The sequence below is a fragment of the Maylandia zebra genome, linkage group LG22, assembly GCF_041146795.1.
Source record: "Maylandia zebra isolate NMK-2024a linkage group LG22, Mzebra_GT3a, whole genome shotgun sequence".
In the NCBI taxonomy this organism is placed as follows: Eukaryota; Metazoa; Chordata; class Actinopteri; order Cichliformes; family Cichlidae; genus Maylandia; species Maylandia zebra.
Genome location: NC_135187.1, coordinates 9,172,341 through 9,190,049, shown reverse-complemented (window position 1 = coordinate 9,190,049; position 17,709 = coordinate 9,172,341).

Genomic DNA, 17,709 nt, shown 5'->3' with positions numbered 1-17,709 from the left:
ATATATATACATATAAAAACACCCAGCACGCCCCTGCGGGCGGTTTATCCTTCAAGCTCGGGTCCTCTACCAGAGGCCTGGGAGCTTGAGGGTCCTGCGCAGTATCTTAGCTGTTCCCAGGACTGCGCTCTTCTGGACAGAGATCTCCGATGTTATTCCCGGGATCTGCTGGAGCCACTCGCCTAGCTTGGGAGTCACCGCACCTAGTGCTCCGATTACCACGGGGACCACCGTTACCTTCACCCTCCACATCCTCTCGAGCTCTTCTCTGAGCCCTTGGTATTTCTCCAGCTTCTCGTTGTTCTTCTTCTTCGATACCCAACATCCACAATGACGGCGAAACAACTAGTAGTGGTTAGACTACACGCCTTTGGAACAGAGGATCGCAAGTTCGATTCCTACCTGGGGCGTCTGTATCCAGTAAGGGTCCTAAGGCTAGACCCCCTATGCTAAGCAAGCCTACCGCAGACATGAGTGAGACAGATAAATATGAAGGCATGCCGGCTCGGACGTCGCCCGGATCAACAAGGTCCGCGTCAGGTGTTGAGGAACCAGGGCACCCTGACGAAAAGTGGGCTACTGGAACAAGAAGGCATCGGTGGGCAAGAGACGAAAACAGGGCGTTGTTGGAATGCTACTACGCAAGTAACCCTGGCGGAAGGGGCTACATGAATAGGATGAGGGACCTATATATATATAGAGAGAGCATATGCAGGGTAAAGTAGATACCCTGTATGTACTTTTTTAATTCTAGTTTAAATCTACTTCCTAATGTGCATGCACCTTATAGTTGTTCTACTTTGTGTATGACATACATCATATTGTCTTTTAGCCCTTTACTATTGATTTGGTATTTATTTGATACTTTAATCTTCATTTTGTAAATACTTTGTATAAAATTTCTAATTTCTCTGTATTAACTTTGTATCTATTTTCAAATTTGTATCTACACATGTTTCCAGGCATTTTCAAAGTACTCAATATTCTATTTATTTAAAACTTTTTCTTGTACTTTTATGATTAAAAAGGTTTCACTTGCTTTAAAAAAAATTGTCACATCTCATAAAGTATTCTACATAAACTGGAAAACTTTATAATACTTTATTTTTTTTCCTTAAATAAGCTACTATTTTAAAGGACCCAAAGTAATTTTTCTTCTTACTTAATACTCCCCCATATTATCCAATACTTACTCTGTAGCAGGGTAAAAATCACTTTTCGGAAAGTTCACTCCTAAATATGTCTCTTTTCGGTGTCTTTGGGATTGCAGATTTAAATAGTGCGAGGTAATTTGTTCAGGGAGTGAGGAGCAGTGATTTAGGAGCTGTTTTTGAGTTGACATGATACAAATGAGGATGGTGCTAGAAGGTCAAGCACCCTGCGCCATCACCATAATCGTGCTAATTGGGACAATATGTGCATGATAAATCGCTACAGCCCAGTAACGGATCCTTTAATCACTTCTTAAAGCAGCTTTAGATCCACCGAGTTTGCTTCAAAAGGAACGTTTTCAGTATTTCCATTTTTAAAGGAGCAGAAATTTTGTTGTTGACCATATGCTCTGTGCTGCTGCTGCAGTGGGAGGGAGGGAGGACACTGTGAAAGGGTTTTAACCTTCCACTTTGGGGAAGTTGGAGTTAATACTCCAGCCACCTCATCACTGGGCCAGCGCCAAGTGTGCTCGGCTCGTCTCTGGGAAGGGGGGTGAGGACGAGACCCCACAGATGCTTTCTCTCGGTCCCCTCTACCTCGCAGCCAGATGCCGAGAGGATAAACTCCAGTATCACAACATCAAGGTTGTGTCCAAATCTCGAGCTTGTGATATTAGTCAGAGAAGGCATGATGTATGATTGTGTTCTGCCTCAACAACATCTGAATCACAGCGCAAAACAACTGAAATGACTAACACTGTAATACATGTACTTTAGGTAATAAAACTACAGTGACCTCTGCAGTGAAACAAAAAGCACAAGAGAGTACTTTGGAGTACTTAGTAAATAGATTACAAAGATTTTGATTTGCTATTATGAAAAAAGCTCAAACAGCAAATTAAACAACAATACTTGCTCTGATTTTTATATTAACATTTGAAAACCTACATTAAAGTATTCGCATGAGTCTATCATGGATGTTAAAACATGTATTTTTGCTTTAGCAGAACATTTTTGCTTTTAGCAATATCTTCAGATAAAATAAGCACATGCTAAGCTACATCATATTCAAAGTCAGCGGTAAAAAGTCACCGCTTCCTTGAATTTATCTTTAATTTAAATCTTCAGTTTAGCTTTTTGTTGAACTTCTCAAACATCTGAGCAAGAGTAAAACTGGGAGCAGTAATAAGCTAATGCTAGCACTGAATAGCTAGCTTGGCTAGCAAAGGGTACCTATATCTTGGTTACTTTGGGTGACAAAACGAGGCTTGAAACAAAAAAGACAAACTGAACAAATATACGCTGAACAATACAAAATGCACCCACCTGTCCCTTAAAGTAGACAAGCCCTTTGTTAAGCGTAGCTTTGAACGCTCATGTGACTTAAACGCTTGACCTAATTTGCCCGCTGAGTTGTTACTGATGGGAAAATTATCCATAGAGCCACTGTAACCTGGGGCAGTGACTCCAGCTTACCTCACGTGGCTCTTCGAGGGATACTGTTCATTCATTGGTTTCATTTTTCAGAAAGAACAGACTTTACAAAAAAGCATACATATGCAAATAATAATGAATTTCACCCCCAAGTTATTTACATTTTCTCATTTCACTAAATCTTTTAAGGTCAAAACACACAGACGAATGCAGACCTGATATTAAAAAGTCTATTTAAATGCCTCTTTAAATTTGTAGCATGGCATCCGAGTGCAGGTGTTGAGCCTCTCACCAGTTGCTCTTTACAATAGTCTTGCACCTGCACGTGATATGCACGTGTGCATATAATTATGCTTCTTCTCCACATACAAATGCAACAACAGATCTCAGTTAAGGGAGTAATGGGACGTTTCCAGCTTTCCTAATTAGCCAGTTACAGGATTCTGCCCAGAAAGTAGTCGCTGTGGAGAAAAGATGAGGAAAAATGTCAAGTTAAAGCAACCAATACAGCACAACGAGCAAGGACGAGGAGTTTTAATGTGTATATGATTATTTATTTTCACACGGATGAAACTTTTTATACATTAATTGTTTTCTTGGCAGTTTAATCTCGAGTGTTTTCTCTGAATTCATGTCAGTGTAAAACTGACAGAAAAGCTGTCTCATAAACAGCGAAACAGAACACAAATGTGGGAACTCGCCATAATTATACATGCAGATTTATTCTGTCATTCTTACATAATCTTTTTCTCTCTTTTTTTCCCCTTTTTGTTTTTTACAGATAACTGGGGAGGGAGGGAGTGGGGGGAGAGGTGGAGGGGAGGGGAGACCTGTGGATGATTAGCTTCTTTTTGTCCTCTGTTTTTTCTCTGCTTTATTTTCCCTGAGAAGATTAAATATTTCTGCTTGAGAAAATCTTTTTAAACGGCCACTGACTGCTGTCCTGGCCCCCTCTGTCACTGCCTGAGCACACAGGGTCCCCACAGGGTCCAAAAAACCCACAGTTCTCCCCCATTTTGTCATTCCAAAATGTGGTGAAAAAATGTAATCTTCTAACAAAGAATAGAAAAGGGAGGCTATAGAGGAATTTTTTTCTGCAAGTGGCCTCTTTATTGGGTGGGGGATGGGCGACGGAGGGCTCCTTCACAGTATCCACACACAACAGGGCTCCAATCTGTCAAATAATTAGCCAGTGTGGGAGGACAAAGGTTTTTATTTGCCCGAATTTCATACATCACTGCTTGAATACATCATCACTGTATTGTGACGGGTCATGGGAACTTCAGCTTCGAGACAGAGCGACGGAGACAGAGACGCAGAGAGGTCGAGAAACCTGATAATGAAAAGACTAAAATAAATGAGAAATTTATAAGGACGCATATGGATGTAAAGATATGGTTCACATATGACAAGCATTTTCATGTTAATCAGAAATGGCCCCAATTTTGCTATAAAATGCAAATTTAAAAAAAATGGGCACAACCTGAGCTGAGGTGGAGGAGTGATTAAAGTCTTTATGGAGGAGTGATTAAAATCTTTATTTGTAACAAAAAACTTTAATGTGTAGAAAGTTTTACAAAGCAAAGCTTTCATTTAATAGTTCACTGTTTCTCGTTCATATTACTTATATATTACACTTTTTTTTATCACAATGGATATAACAGTTTAAGATAACACTTGTAAAAAATTACAAACACACTACAGTGAGGAATGGTTAAAGTGAGATTTTCAAAATAAGAGTTTTTGGATCCATATATTCATTTGAAATTTATACCAAATTTGATGTTTTTGCTGTGAAAGTGTCAAAGCAAGATTGCACCTTAAATGCATAAGGGCTGATCATCATTACCTTTAGCTTTAAGGTCAATCAATCTTTTTTCTCCCTTTATTTTTTAATGAAATCAGTCAGCTGCTTATTTGAAATTTACCTTCTTCTTCTTCACGCTCACGTGTTTCAATTTCTTGATTCAAAACCTAAACATTTAAAGGTATTTAAAAATACTTCAAAAATAGAGACACACACACAGAAGCACAAATTTGGCAGCAACTGATTTAAACACATAATTTGTGGTTAGTCATCTGTTAGTGAAAACTCTGGTTAATTAATGTTGTATCAATTTAAAGAAAAAAGAGAAAGAGACATTAAAAGTCACTTTTTGTTTTACTGAATGATCCAAACTCTAAAATAAAAAAGTGCCACACAGAGACAGACAAGAGGAATGACTGTAAACTGATGACAAACTACAAGAGAGTCTTCAGCTGTGAAGAATTAGCTTCTTAAACTGTTCAACTCATAGCTTTTCTAACTGTATGGGGACTGTGCTGGAAGGACTTGACGTCTTTCTGCGTGTGGACTGATTTTGTCACACCCAGGGGGATCATTCTGAGTAGAAAACCTTCTTGTTTACCTTTTTTTTTTTAGCATATAAGTGGACTCAGTGTTAGCCATAATGTTTCATGGCCTATTTATTTCATATATTTCTTATTCAGTTTGAGTAAACAGATGCAACAGACTTAGTAAGTGTGGGGTGGAATGGTGGGAGAGTCCTTATACGTATCCCTGTTTATGTTATTGTGTTATTTATATGCATGTTATATCATTACTACTTTTATTCACACATTTATTTTTGCATACACCCATTAAATCTCAAGATGTTTGCCATATAATTAATAAATAATAGACTTTTGACTGCACACACATTATATTGTATTATATTGTATTTGGGAATGCTAGCTCAAGAGTTTAAACACTTTCACATTGCTTAAAGTGAGAGGTATTCTGGTGGTTGTCGGTCAGTCCTACCAGAGCCTATCTCTGCTCTCATAGGCTGAGAGGCAGGGTACACGCTGGCCACGTCACCACTGTTTGCAGAAAAAGAAAAATACAATCAAGAGTAAAACCAGAGGATCAGCTCGCTCGTATGAGTCTCCAGTCAAGCCTGCAAAAACTGCTCAAAGGTCGACAAATCAAAACAAGCGTAATTGAAGTTATATTTCAAGTCATTAGAAGCAGAGCTCAAGTTTTAGTAAAGGAGACGTTTGAGAGAAACCACAAGGACGAACGCTGGTCGTCTGCCAGCGTGTCTGTATGTTTATTTAAGATGTCAAAATAAGACCGGATATTTTCACATCTGAGTTAGGGATTGAACTGGATCAGTGAAACCTTTTTTTCTGTGGCCCCTGAAATCAGAAAAGAAAGTTTATCAGGAGCTCGATATTGTTCTCTTTTCACCTTTGAGTTTGTGGGCAAAGGGAATAGACTTCTGTGGGGCCATTGTCTGGGATGATTGCACCAGTCCATCACACGTTTCTCTGAAGGATTAGATTGATCCACTGAGTGGGAGGCGAACTCCTCGTGTCAGTACTGTACTGAACAACATTTCAAAAAAAAGAAAAGAGGAAAGTGGAGTGGATCGTGGGGGCTTTTTTTGTTTGTCTACTGAATTGAAATTAATTACTCTTCTTAGGCAGAGTAAAGTGGGTTTGGGGGCAGGGGTAAGCAATTTTTCTGTGATTATTTTTCATTAAGTTGCTTTTATCACCTTTTTAACCCTCACAGTGGATGTACAAGAGCAAGGGTGCAAAGCCAAATAACGTGGTCAGTTTCTGAAGAAGATTAATGAATAGTTAAAATAAAATGACACAAAAAGCAACATTTTCCATAAATTAGGAAAAAAGTTGCTTTAGACAGAAGTAGGTCAACAGCAATGCATTTATCTTTGCATCTGATCCTGGAGAAAAGTGATTTACCATTTTTTCCTAACACCAAATTCTTCCATAAGTACACAATCTAATTATATAAAGAAAGCAATTTTAATAGAAACCCACAGTATGCAATTTAGCACTAAAATATAAAGAAATTCAACTGGAAAAGTCTTTAAGGACCCCAGGACAAAGAGTCCACGTAGCTGTCTAATGTCATAAAATAAAAGGAAACTGTAATAACTGTAATACAGTGTCGGCATGCAGGACTTGCAGGATTTGGAACCAGAAAGGAAATACGCGGGTGTAATTGCACAGTGATTGTAGAATATTCTGTAAGTCGAGTATATATGTGTATTTTTTTGTATAATTTCGCGGCCTGTTTGTGTTTGCACAAACTCTGACACTTTGGCCCGCGGGGATTTTTAAAGCCCATTTGACAAGTCGGTGGACAAATGATATTTTAATTGTGTGACATTTTAATCCCGAAGCCCGGAGTAAAGGTAGCAAATTTCTGAGTACATCCTGGTTGATTTAAAAAAAGAAAAGAAAAAAATAGGAAGTTTCAATGTTTGCACAAAGTCACATTAAGTTTAAAAAAATGACAAAAATGAAGCTTGGACATCTGTTTAATAATTATATTTAATTAACAACAGCTGCATATTGAAGGAGCGCAGCTATGAGTGAAACGGGTCAAAACATGGTTTTCCTGCTCTATTACAGCGCTTTAAGAAGCTTTTAATGCAAAACCAACACGTGTGACCTCTTTGAGCCGTCTTTATGGGATGCTTTTTTTTTCTCAAAGTGTGTTGATAACAATATAGAAATGAGATGCAGGAGGAGATGGAGGATTGATATTTTGGAGTGCGACGGTTCCATCCCAAAGGCGTCGACGAGTGCCGAAACGCTGTAATCGGATCTGTTTTACAACGCAAGAAGTCAGAGAACCTGTTGAATTCATGTGATACAAGTTTATATATTATTCATTTTATTGTCAATTTCCTTGCTGTTAATAGAAAGCTGAGATTACCTACTAGCTTCTGAAAACGTATAAAACAAGAGATAAATTAGGGACTGAAAGGGCCACCCTAAAATCAGAAAGTTAAACACACTCCGAGCTGTCATGCGTGACTAGTTGACATTCTCAAATCTCGTCTTGGACTAAATGTTTTACTTTCCCCCTCGTCCCTTTTTTTTTTTTCTCTTTCTCTCTCTCTCAGATGGTGATTTATACACACAACATGTTGCACAATGGGATCCTTGTTTGCTAAATGGGATAGCCTTAATGGAGACTTATATTTCCAGGATTATATCTGTATTCAGTTGCAAATGATTTGGAGGGGGGGTCGTTTCAATACTCTTCCTCTGTCTATGAATAATAGTATCATTTGAATTAAGTGGACACCTGGTGCAGTGGGTAAGGCTCTGAGGCGCGCTGTTGACCCGCTACCACTGCCAACTTCCCTTTTTCCCAGCCTGTCCTTATCCGTCCCTCCAAGCCTCCAATTTCATTCTCCCTCCACGAAATGCCACACACTTGTAACTTTAGTCTCCCTTCGGCAAAAACTTGCTCTCTCCTGAAAGGCAAAGGGATAGAAAGAAAAAAAACTTAAGAGAGGAGGGAGAGGGGCTGAGGGAGGGAGACAAATTCTTATCAATCTCCTCTTAGATTTGAGCAAAGTCATTTGAAAGCGCGGTGTAATGTTTCAGGGAAAACTTCCAATTAAATACTGTAAAAAGATAAAATAACAGTACCCTGGACCTGCCCGTTGCTGGTATTAAAGCCCCCTTTTGTTGATTTATTGTACATTAGCCACTGAGCCATGCAAGGAAGAGGACATTTCAGAAGGGATTCTATTTGTATGCATCCTGCGTCTGCTCCACACACAATCAGGCCTGTATTGCGTTTTGCAAATTTATACCAGGATGTAGGTTTAGAGTGTTCTCCCCCCCACCTCCCCTGAAAGAAAAAGAAAGTTTTTCAAGTAAGTGTCTGCTTTCATGAGCACAAGTGATTGAGGCTCACAAACAAAGCTTTGTTTCTAAACTCACAGATGTACAGGCCGGCTGTAGCTTTGTCCTCTGGCCCTGAGAAGCATTCATAGATTTCTATTAGAGCACAACATTGGATTGTTTGGAAATACTTTTAGAGTGGACATCCAATAATAACCCAAAGCTTTCCCAGGGCTGTATTTTCACCCAAGAGGGGGAACGAAAGAAGTCTTTTCTGAACCAGATATCAGATAAAAAGGAAGTAGCATTCTTTCTCTTCAAACGCTCTTTCTCCCTGATTTTGCTTTGTGCGGCGTCCTGAGAAACTAATGAGTAGCGAGCATTTGAAATTAAACGAGAGCAATAATATTTGGCACTTTACGCTCAGAATGAGATTTGGGGAAGCAGCACGGTGGTGCTCGGAGGTAATACTGCATGTCAGTAATTAAAGATACTTCTTTTCTTGTGCTTTGCAACAGTTTAAAGGCAAATATTGCACTTTTTTATTACACTACATTTATTTAAAGACTACAATTAATCTTTAAACCAAGAGCGTAAATTAGAAAACACACAACAAGCATGGCAAATTGTCAGAAACCCCCCCACACACACTTATTTGCCTCTCAAACTCTTCCCGAATCATTAATAGCAACGCTGAAGGGACACTTGCCCTTTAAACTTTGCTGAAAAAGCCAAAAGTGCTAAAACCTATCAAGTTTTTCACAAGAAATAAAGCAGAGCCGAGTAAAATAAAACTAATGCATATGTAACTTCTTTTAATCTCTGTTATCAGACAATCTTATGACCCCTTTGAAGAATTAGACCCCTGTGATGAAAGCAAAGAAAAAAAACAGCAGTTCTCAGATGCTTTTCAGTAATGCATGTACCCCTCATTTTTCAGCCAAGTGCCTCCCCCAGAACAAAACATTTTTGGTGCAGAAAAGCGTCTGCAGCGCAGGACTGAGGCGTCAATGTCTGATCTGTTAACAACAAACATATTGCTGGAAAAGGCTTCAGTGCTGAAGTTCAAAGTTTCATAATCCATCGCTAATTTCTGAAACTAAGATCTGACTATTTATGATAAGATGCATTTAAAATTAAATGTGAAGCATGGGCTTGTGCCTCACTGGGGATCTTTGTGACTGTGCAGTGATCAAACTCCTGTTTCCAGGCACGATCTGTATCAGTGCTCCAGTCTGAATATGTGGATCGCTGTTCTGTGAATATTTCGTTTTCACTTGTATTGCTGCTAAATTTAATCTTTTTTGATGTTTTTTTTTTTTTTTGCCTTAAAGACCAGAAACTTGCAGTTAACATGAGTGCGTTATGTGTTGGGATGAGGCTTTACAGCAGTTGAAAGCTTACAGCCTTATTACAATCAGGAATAAAAAGTTTATCAAAATTGCATTTCTTTTTATTTTATTAAAACGTGACAGTGAACATTAAATATCCTGGATATATGTCAGATTTTGCCATGCAGTTCATTTTCACTGCACCGGGTTGTTGTATTTTAATTATTTTGGAAATTATCCATGACTGAAAATGTTTTTATTGACTTAAACAAAAAAGGAAAAATGAAAGGAAAACACTTGCTGTAGTACTACGGTGTACCCCCAGAGGTACCATTATTCCCATTTTAAACTATAAAACTATATACAAAGTGGTTAGAGCAGTAAAGCCTCCTTATACAATCTAAATGATACAAATCAGGTTTTCCTGTCATAATTTCTGTCTGTTTTGTTCATTTTATGTCCTTTTCTTGCAGGATTTTTAAAGCAGCATCGTTTCAGTTTTGGTCCTTTAACAAAGTCTTAATGTCACTCTTGTTACTGCAGCTCACACACAGAAAGGGAAGCGCAGTCATGCTGGAGTTAGATGACAGAGGAACAATTATCCCTCTAATTCTCATGTCGATACAGTTATGTCTTACGTGGTCGATGGACGTGTCGTTGTTATTCCTGATCAATACTGAGACACTTCATAACACATCTGAGGTGTGATAGAAGCTGATATGCTGCGTGACACCTTCTGATCCCCATTTAGCTATGATTGCAGGCGTTGGCGTGAATCTGTTTGGCTGGTTATGGATTAGCTACTTTGGCCCTGAAGTGGTTGCAGTCGATGATGTGATTAAATCAATGATCATCTCTGCGAAAGCTCTTTGATTCGTTCTCGTTTGGCTGCACAGCAGAACAGACCAGGGTGTCTCGGCAGCAAAGGGATAATTTACACAGGCTGCATGTCAAAGACGTGACACGTTCACTGTCCACAAACAAGCCTGGAAAATGCATTATTGCCTCTTCAAGGATTGTAAATTGTGGATTATGTCGAAAAACGAGAAGAGTTGGAAAGAATAAAATCGTGCGCACATTAAACTTTGACTGCTCAGAACGTGTGTGACAAAATCAAAATCAAGGTCCACTTACTGGGATTCTCACAGTACAATATATTAGTATTTACCTTGCTGAGGACTTGCATATTTCCTTTTTTTGTATCGTTGGATATTTGTGTTTATAATTTTGATGGACAGGATATTTTGGGATGGAGGGGTTCTGTTGTTTTGTTTGATTTAGTTTTGCAGAAAGTAATTTTTCTAGTCTTATTTAAAATTATTTTCATTTTAAATTAAAGACTTAAGGGGATTTTTTATTGAGAATTTTAAAGGTTTTTTTTTTTTTTAATTGATTTTATCTTTACATTTTTTTTTAAATGTATTTAGTATTTTTTTGAAAGAATGATTACAATTTTTTTTATAGATTTTTACCATGTTCTCTTTAAATATAGTCTGTAATCTAAAGTGTAAAGACACTCTGTGTATTTTACCTGCTGTGACTATTTAATTAACCAACATTCTTCTCTTACATAAACTTAGTAATTAATCTTTTTTGCTTCTTTTTTTTTAAATTTGTTGTAAAACTTTTATTGCACATTGGACAAAATGAGCTGTGCTGCCACTCTGCCTCGGTTATGTCTAGACTACCGGAAATGCAAAATTGCATCTGCTTACAGCCACTAGGAGCTCTAAAAGAGTTGCTGTTGGGAGGACAGCAGAGAGCTGCAGAGGCTGCAGCGAGCAGGGAAGGTTTGTCTGCAGGCAGCTGCTGAAGCTCGGCCCAGGATGTGCTGTAAAACTGTTGTAAAGACTGGGCTCTCTTTACTGTTTGCATTGCATGACATTTGTTTTTCTCTTTCCCCACTCCTCCTGTTGTCCCCTCCCCTTGCCTCTCTCTTTGAAAAGGCTGTTTGACGCACATGCTGCCATTTTGCGACATGGTTTTGCTGTGAGAGGAAAAAGGGTGTGTGGCATGTATAGAAACAGAAGCATTTACGGGGTTTAAATACCACTGTTGTGAGAAAATTCGACTCTCTTTTCTCCCTTTCCTTTTCTCTATAAACACCATCCCCATCAGAAAGTGTCAACGAGCCTCTGCAGCGTCTTGATATTGCCCGTTACTTTGCCTCAGGAGCAGACATAACACAAACATCACCCTAATGACAGACTTTGTCAGCTGCCTGGCTGTCTGTCTGTCCAGCGATTGATTATCCTTCAGCAGGAGGTCATAAATGACCCATGATCATGTGCCTGAAAAACATATTCCCAGCATCTGACCTATCACTATAGGTTAATCAAATAAACCACACCAGCCCCACGGAGCATGACTTTTGCAATTATCCGTAACTTACGTCCTGCCTTTTATTGCATCATTAAAGTTGGGGGGAGTTTGGTCGACGACTGAGGGTGACAGCAACTCTGAAAAATCCCAGCATGGAGCGGTTTACATGAAACGTGCCGAAATGCAACAAAACAAGAGCAAGTCAGAGCTTTAACAGAGGAAACCAAAAATAATGCAAACAAATCACAAGTTTCCCATCGACCTTATGTTTGAGCTCAACTGTGGTTTTCATACCGAGACAGTTTTAAAGGAACTAAGACAAAAGAATAACCTTGGAATCTAAAAAGTTCACATCAGTGGAGGGCAGCTACCTTTTGCTTATATCTGCTGTACCCTCAGTGCTACCTCTTGAGTATGTTTGGGTAGAATTAAGGACGATAATAACTGCAGAAGAACGTCATAAAGTGCTACTTTGGGAAACAAAGGAAGCATTTTGTGTTTCTCATAAGAAAAGACTCGTGGAAAGTTTTTACTGGGTTCTAAATTTCCACAGTTAAAATGTGAATAGTGGGCACAAATATTGTTTTACGCAGTGTGTCTACAAAATCCGTGCAGGGGGTATACTAATGAATATTAATATCATATAATATTATTGTAATTGCAAAGAAGGACTATCCAGTACAGATTCACATTAGCTAAAAATCACTTCAGTTCAGTTTTGTTATCATTGGATGGCCATCAAAACCTGCTCCTCCATGTGTGCAACCTGCTAAATATCATGATAAGTATACAGCAAACGATATGTCCAAAAATCATTGAGAAATTTCAGTGTGCATAGCTCATATTTATACTTACTTCCTTTCATTAGCATGTTGCTAACAGGTGTAGCACAAGCTTGACTTCAAAAGTGAACAATGTGTTGATATTTGTGGATTTTCCCAATTTTTGGTTCCTCGCCACAAAATTGATTAACTTGCCTGATTTCTATATACGACGGCATCTAACAGCCGCTAAAGCATTACTGGTCGAGCATCTTGAGCTGAGTTCAGGAACTTTTTTGCTAATCGGGTGCTACGCAATACTTAAGACCCAAAACGGTTCCCTACAACGTCTGAAATAAGTCACAGAAGTTCAGTCTACCTTTGATCAATAAAGACAATCTTACCTGCAACTTTAAAAACCAGCTCCTCACATGATTGAAAAGTAGCCTCTCTCAGCAGGCCAGAGCCTGACTGTGAGACCAGCAGCAGAAAGTATAACCCTGGGAATGTGTGCCATCTTGCATGATAAATATCAGTGATTTGCTCCAGGCTTCAGACTGTGACTCACAGGAAGTAACTGTTTGAGTTGGTTTGCACAGATGGAGACCATTCTTAGTCAACATTCACATAAAAATCAGCCTGGGCCCTTTTCGTTTAGTTTTCTCTTTTTCCTCATCTCCTTTTCATTGTGTGCAGAGAGCTGAGGAGCTTTACTGTTTGACTTGGTGGGAGACAACACCTTTATTTGCTTGCAGGATCTTTGTGAGGTTTTCCTTCAAATTTCACAAGGATCTGCAACTTTTCACGGACACGAGTAAGCCAGACCTTTTAATTTACGATTACACAGAAGTCAAATGATTTATTTTAGTTTATACGGGAATTACAGTTCAGAGCAGTGACGCAGTCCTCTGACGCTGATATAATAGTGCATGTGAAACTGTTTTTCTTTTTTCTTTTTTTGTCCAGTTTTGTGCTCTAATGATGATGTGGCATGGCAAGATTTAGGCTGTGGCTACGAGCATTTATTGGTCTAAGTTATGAGGACAGTCATGAGTTTCTCCTGGTGTGCTTTACGTTGAGTTTCCTAATAATTATTCTGTCCACTGTCTGCCTCCCACTGAGAGACACGCTGAAGGAGGAGGCTTAGAAAATCTTCACATATGTTGCTTTAATGTGTGAAAGTCGCCTGCAGGGCTCCTCTTACTGCTTCAGTATGTTTTTCTGCTAGCAGTGGAACAAGTATTTAGATCTTTAACATCAGAAAAGGAGGTGATACGGCGATCTGAAAGTACTCCATTATGTCTAGAAGTGTTAGATTAAAAGCTTTATTAAGAAAGTGAGCTTAAGTCAAAACTGTTATGATACTAATACTGAAATACTTCCTTTATAATGCAGTTTTGTTACTGATATTAAAGCAGATGAAGAAGTCGGAGATAAATCATGTACTTCTCAAGTGTGTCGCACTTTTACAAACTAATCATATGGTTGTATGTTATCTGTATCTATCTTTGGGTAACTTGTAGCTGTTCGGTAAAAGTACCGAGCCGAGACTACGGGAAAAAAGGAAACAGACGAGTACTTGGGGGGATTTTTAGGTTTTTAAAGCGCTCATTAGAATGTGTCTTCAAAATTTTCAGAATTTCCCGTTTATATATTTTTAGGGATTTTGGGATTTTTCTTAAACAACATTTAGCAGAAACACTACAGGTTAAAATTCCAACAAACCTCCTCAGCTGAATATTTGACGCTAAGTTTAAATTTTGTAGGTTTTCTGAAAGTTTTATTGCTGCATATTGAAAATTAGCATATTTGTTAGAATGCAAATGTTTTTAATTTAATGCTTATTTGCATATTTGTCAAAACACAGTTGTAAATACTGACTAAAGCAAAGTCTTCATTTTTCATTTTTGCATTAAAGCAAAAGGTCGGAACTGATTCCATTTTGATTTGTTTCCAGTCATCATTCGTCCTACAGTAGTAATGTTTTAAGGATTAAATCTTTCTATAAAACAGGTTTGGAGTGATATATATCAAACGCTCGTGTAAAATCCTAAACAAGAAGAAAAATGGAGAGTTAGGAGTTACTTAAATGAGGATTTCTGACTCCAAATATGAGACTAATGCATTTTAAGAAAGCTTCTGTTAATGTGTGTTATTAAATTCCATTGTTTTTCCAATACTGTTCGAACAGAGATGACCCTGACACTTGTTTAGGGAATTGCTTACATTATGAGAATGATCTTTTGTATTGTGTTATAGGGCCAAGTTTATAAAAGTGTATGTATAGATATGCAAACGAAGCATAGTCTCATTAGACGTACACTGACTTCTGAAACTGGAATGTGTATTTTGGACATATTCTTTCCATTAGTGCAAGAAGATACGTTATGGAAGCAAAATAGTTCAAAAAGTTTTTGAATATGTTTTTTTTAAGTTAATTTAGATGTACAGTCTTTAACTTGTCGGCCTCTTTTGTAACCAGGACAAGTTTAAAAATGTAAATCATCAGGGGATAATGCATTTGACCTCATTTTAGTGAAAAGAAAAAGGCGTCGCTGACTTTCTACAGTTTACTCGGCATTATTTTATCCATATTTGAGTCCGCACACTCGTCATTGCTGCAAGAGCTGAAATTCGAACTCAGCTGGAGAATAATAAGCGGGGTGAGGGCAGGGCCAGCTTTACTTGTTTTTCAGATTAAGCGAGAGCTAACTGGATTATTTGTAAGAGAGCTGATGTGAAAATCTATTTCTGCTGATGCTCGGTGAAACAAAAGGCTTAGCTGTAGGTAGCCTGCTTTGTTACTCAGCTGGGAAAAGACCTGAATCTGAAACAATCTATTCTTATTCTAAACAACTGTGTTGCTTAATTGTTTCAGAGATAAGAAAAGGGCATCCTGCTGGTACGTTTAAGTCCTCCTCTTCTTTCTTTTAAGAAATCTATTACCCAGGGGTTTTGCCTTTCTCTTCACTTTCAATTCAAACACTTGTAGCTTTAATTCACCGAAGAAATTATTTATTCCACAAAAGATTTTCTGTCCTACGACAGGGCAGTGTGTTTAAGGAAACACACAAGGAAAGGAAAGGCATATTGTACTCTGAGTCTTCCTTTTACCTGCCTTAGATTTTATGTGCATGAAGGTTGTAATTAGCTTCTGTTTTATTGCCTCCTTTGTTCTAATCTGCATGCAAGTTTTAAGAAGGAATGATTTCCTTTTTTTCCTGAAATCTGCAGCTTTTTTGCCGTTAGGTGCTTTTCATGTAGGTTTTCATGTCAACAAAGCCCCAAACACATAATTATGAAGCTTTTATGTGTAAGAAAACAGCAGCTGAGGGGATGTTTTATTCTGTGTCCCTGTTTCTCTCATCCTCCTCTAAATGGGTGCACCCTTTGAGTTTCCTCATACAGCAAAAGTTTACAAATATTTACACCTATTTTATGTCATTCTGCACTTTAACTTTATTTTGTCATTTTTTTCTACCTTAGCCAATTTCCTCTTTTCTGATCCCAGCCCACTGGTATCATCACTTTCCTCATTTCCAGCTTGAAGGCGATCCTGACACCCGGGACGTCATGTGAAACCATGAAGGACAGGAGGCAATAAGCCGGAGAATAGCAGCAATCTTCAGGAAAGTTCTCCATTCACTCTCACTCCCGCACTTCTGTGTCCTCTTATCCAGCCTTGAAGATAAAGAAAAAAAATCAATACAGAAACACAGTGTTAGATAAAAGCAGAAAGGGGGGAAAGAGCCGAGCCAAGTTAGGTGTAGTGAATTAAAGCGATCAGAAATTTCCCCGACACTCAGCCCTCAGTCTACATAACCTAACAGCCCTGCCTTGGTGCTGTCTGTCACTCTGCGCTCTCCGTTCAATCCCTCTTTGTTCGCTTTTGATTTCTTTTTGGTCTATTCTCCGTTTGCTTTGTGTTTTGGGATGAAGAACCAGATCCCATTCAACCACAATAACTGCTGAGTGAAGGTTTTGGCTATTGCAGGGGAGACTGTCTGGGTCTGAGTCTCCATCTCAGCTTTGACGATTGCTGGTTTCTCTTAAGGGACGTGACCGTGTGGAGTCATCGGGCCTCTTGTTTTAAAGCAGAACTAGCAGTTAGAGATGGTGGTGTTGGCTAGTCATTCCATAAGACTATTTCTCAGCATTTACTGGATGGATTGAAAAAAGCTTTTGCACAGACGTTCATGGAGGACCCCAGAGGAACATGAATGTCTGACTTTATTCAGTTTTACTGAAAAACTGAAAAATCTCAAGAACTATTGAGGCGATTGCCATAAAATTCTGAACCGAGCGTCATAATCTAAAGTAAATACGCATGCTAGCTTCTCACTTGTCACCATTAGGTTTAATCAGTATTTGTGATTGGCAAATGTTTAATTAGGTGAATATAAACGCCAGAACATGCTAACTGCTAATGACTCCACTGTGACTTCACTTTAAAATACACAAAAGTATTTAAAATACACAAATGGTTGCTTTAAGTTTTTTGAGTACGTGTTAATTTTTCATGTAATTATGTTACATGAGTACAATGTAAACCATTCATTTTAATGGAATAAATCTATGATTGTATATATTTCAGTAGAATTTCTGTTTATGGGGGCCAAGAATAGTTTTTGTGTAATTTGACATTAATACTTTTATTTTCTGTTTAGTTCATTTATGCAATGACATACTTCAGGAAAAGCATGATTTGGGTTTTTAAAGATCGGTTGTATATTAGTCAAGTTAAAAACTCAGACTGTATATAAAAGATGGCTACAACCACTGTGGCCTCAGCAATCTGGAGTCACTGTCTTTGCACCAAGAAAACCAACTTCACGAATGACTGAGAAATTGAGGTACATCAGGCCTGCCACAGGGAAACAGTTGCTGAATGTCATTCACTTTATGTGGTCTCCTGTCGCCGCGTTGCTTCCAGTGTGGGTGAAGCTTAACGCTGAGTATTCAAAATGCAAAATAAAAACTAATGGGTTATGTCAAATTAGCTACTGTAAGCCCATCTTTTATATATAGTTTATGTCTAGGAAACAAATTCCTTCT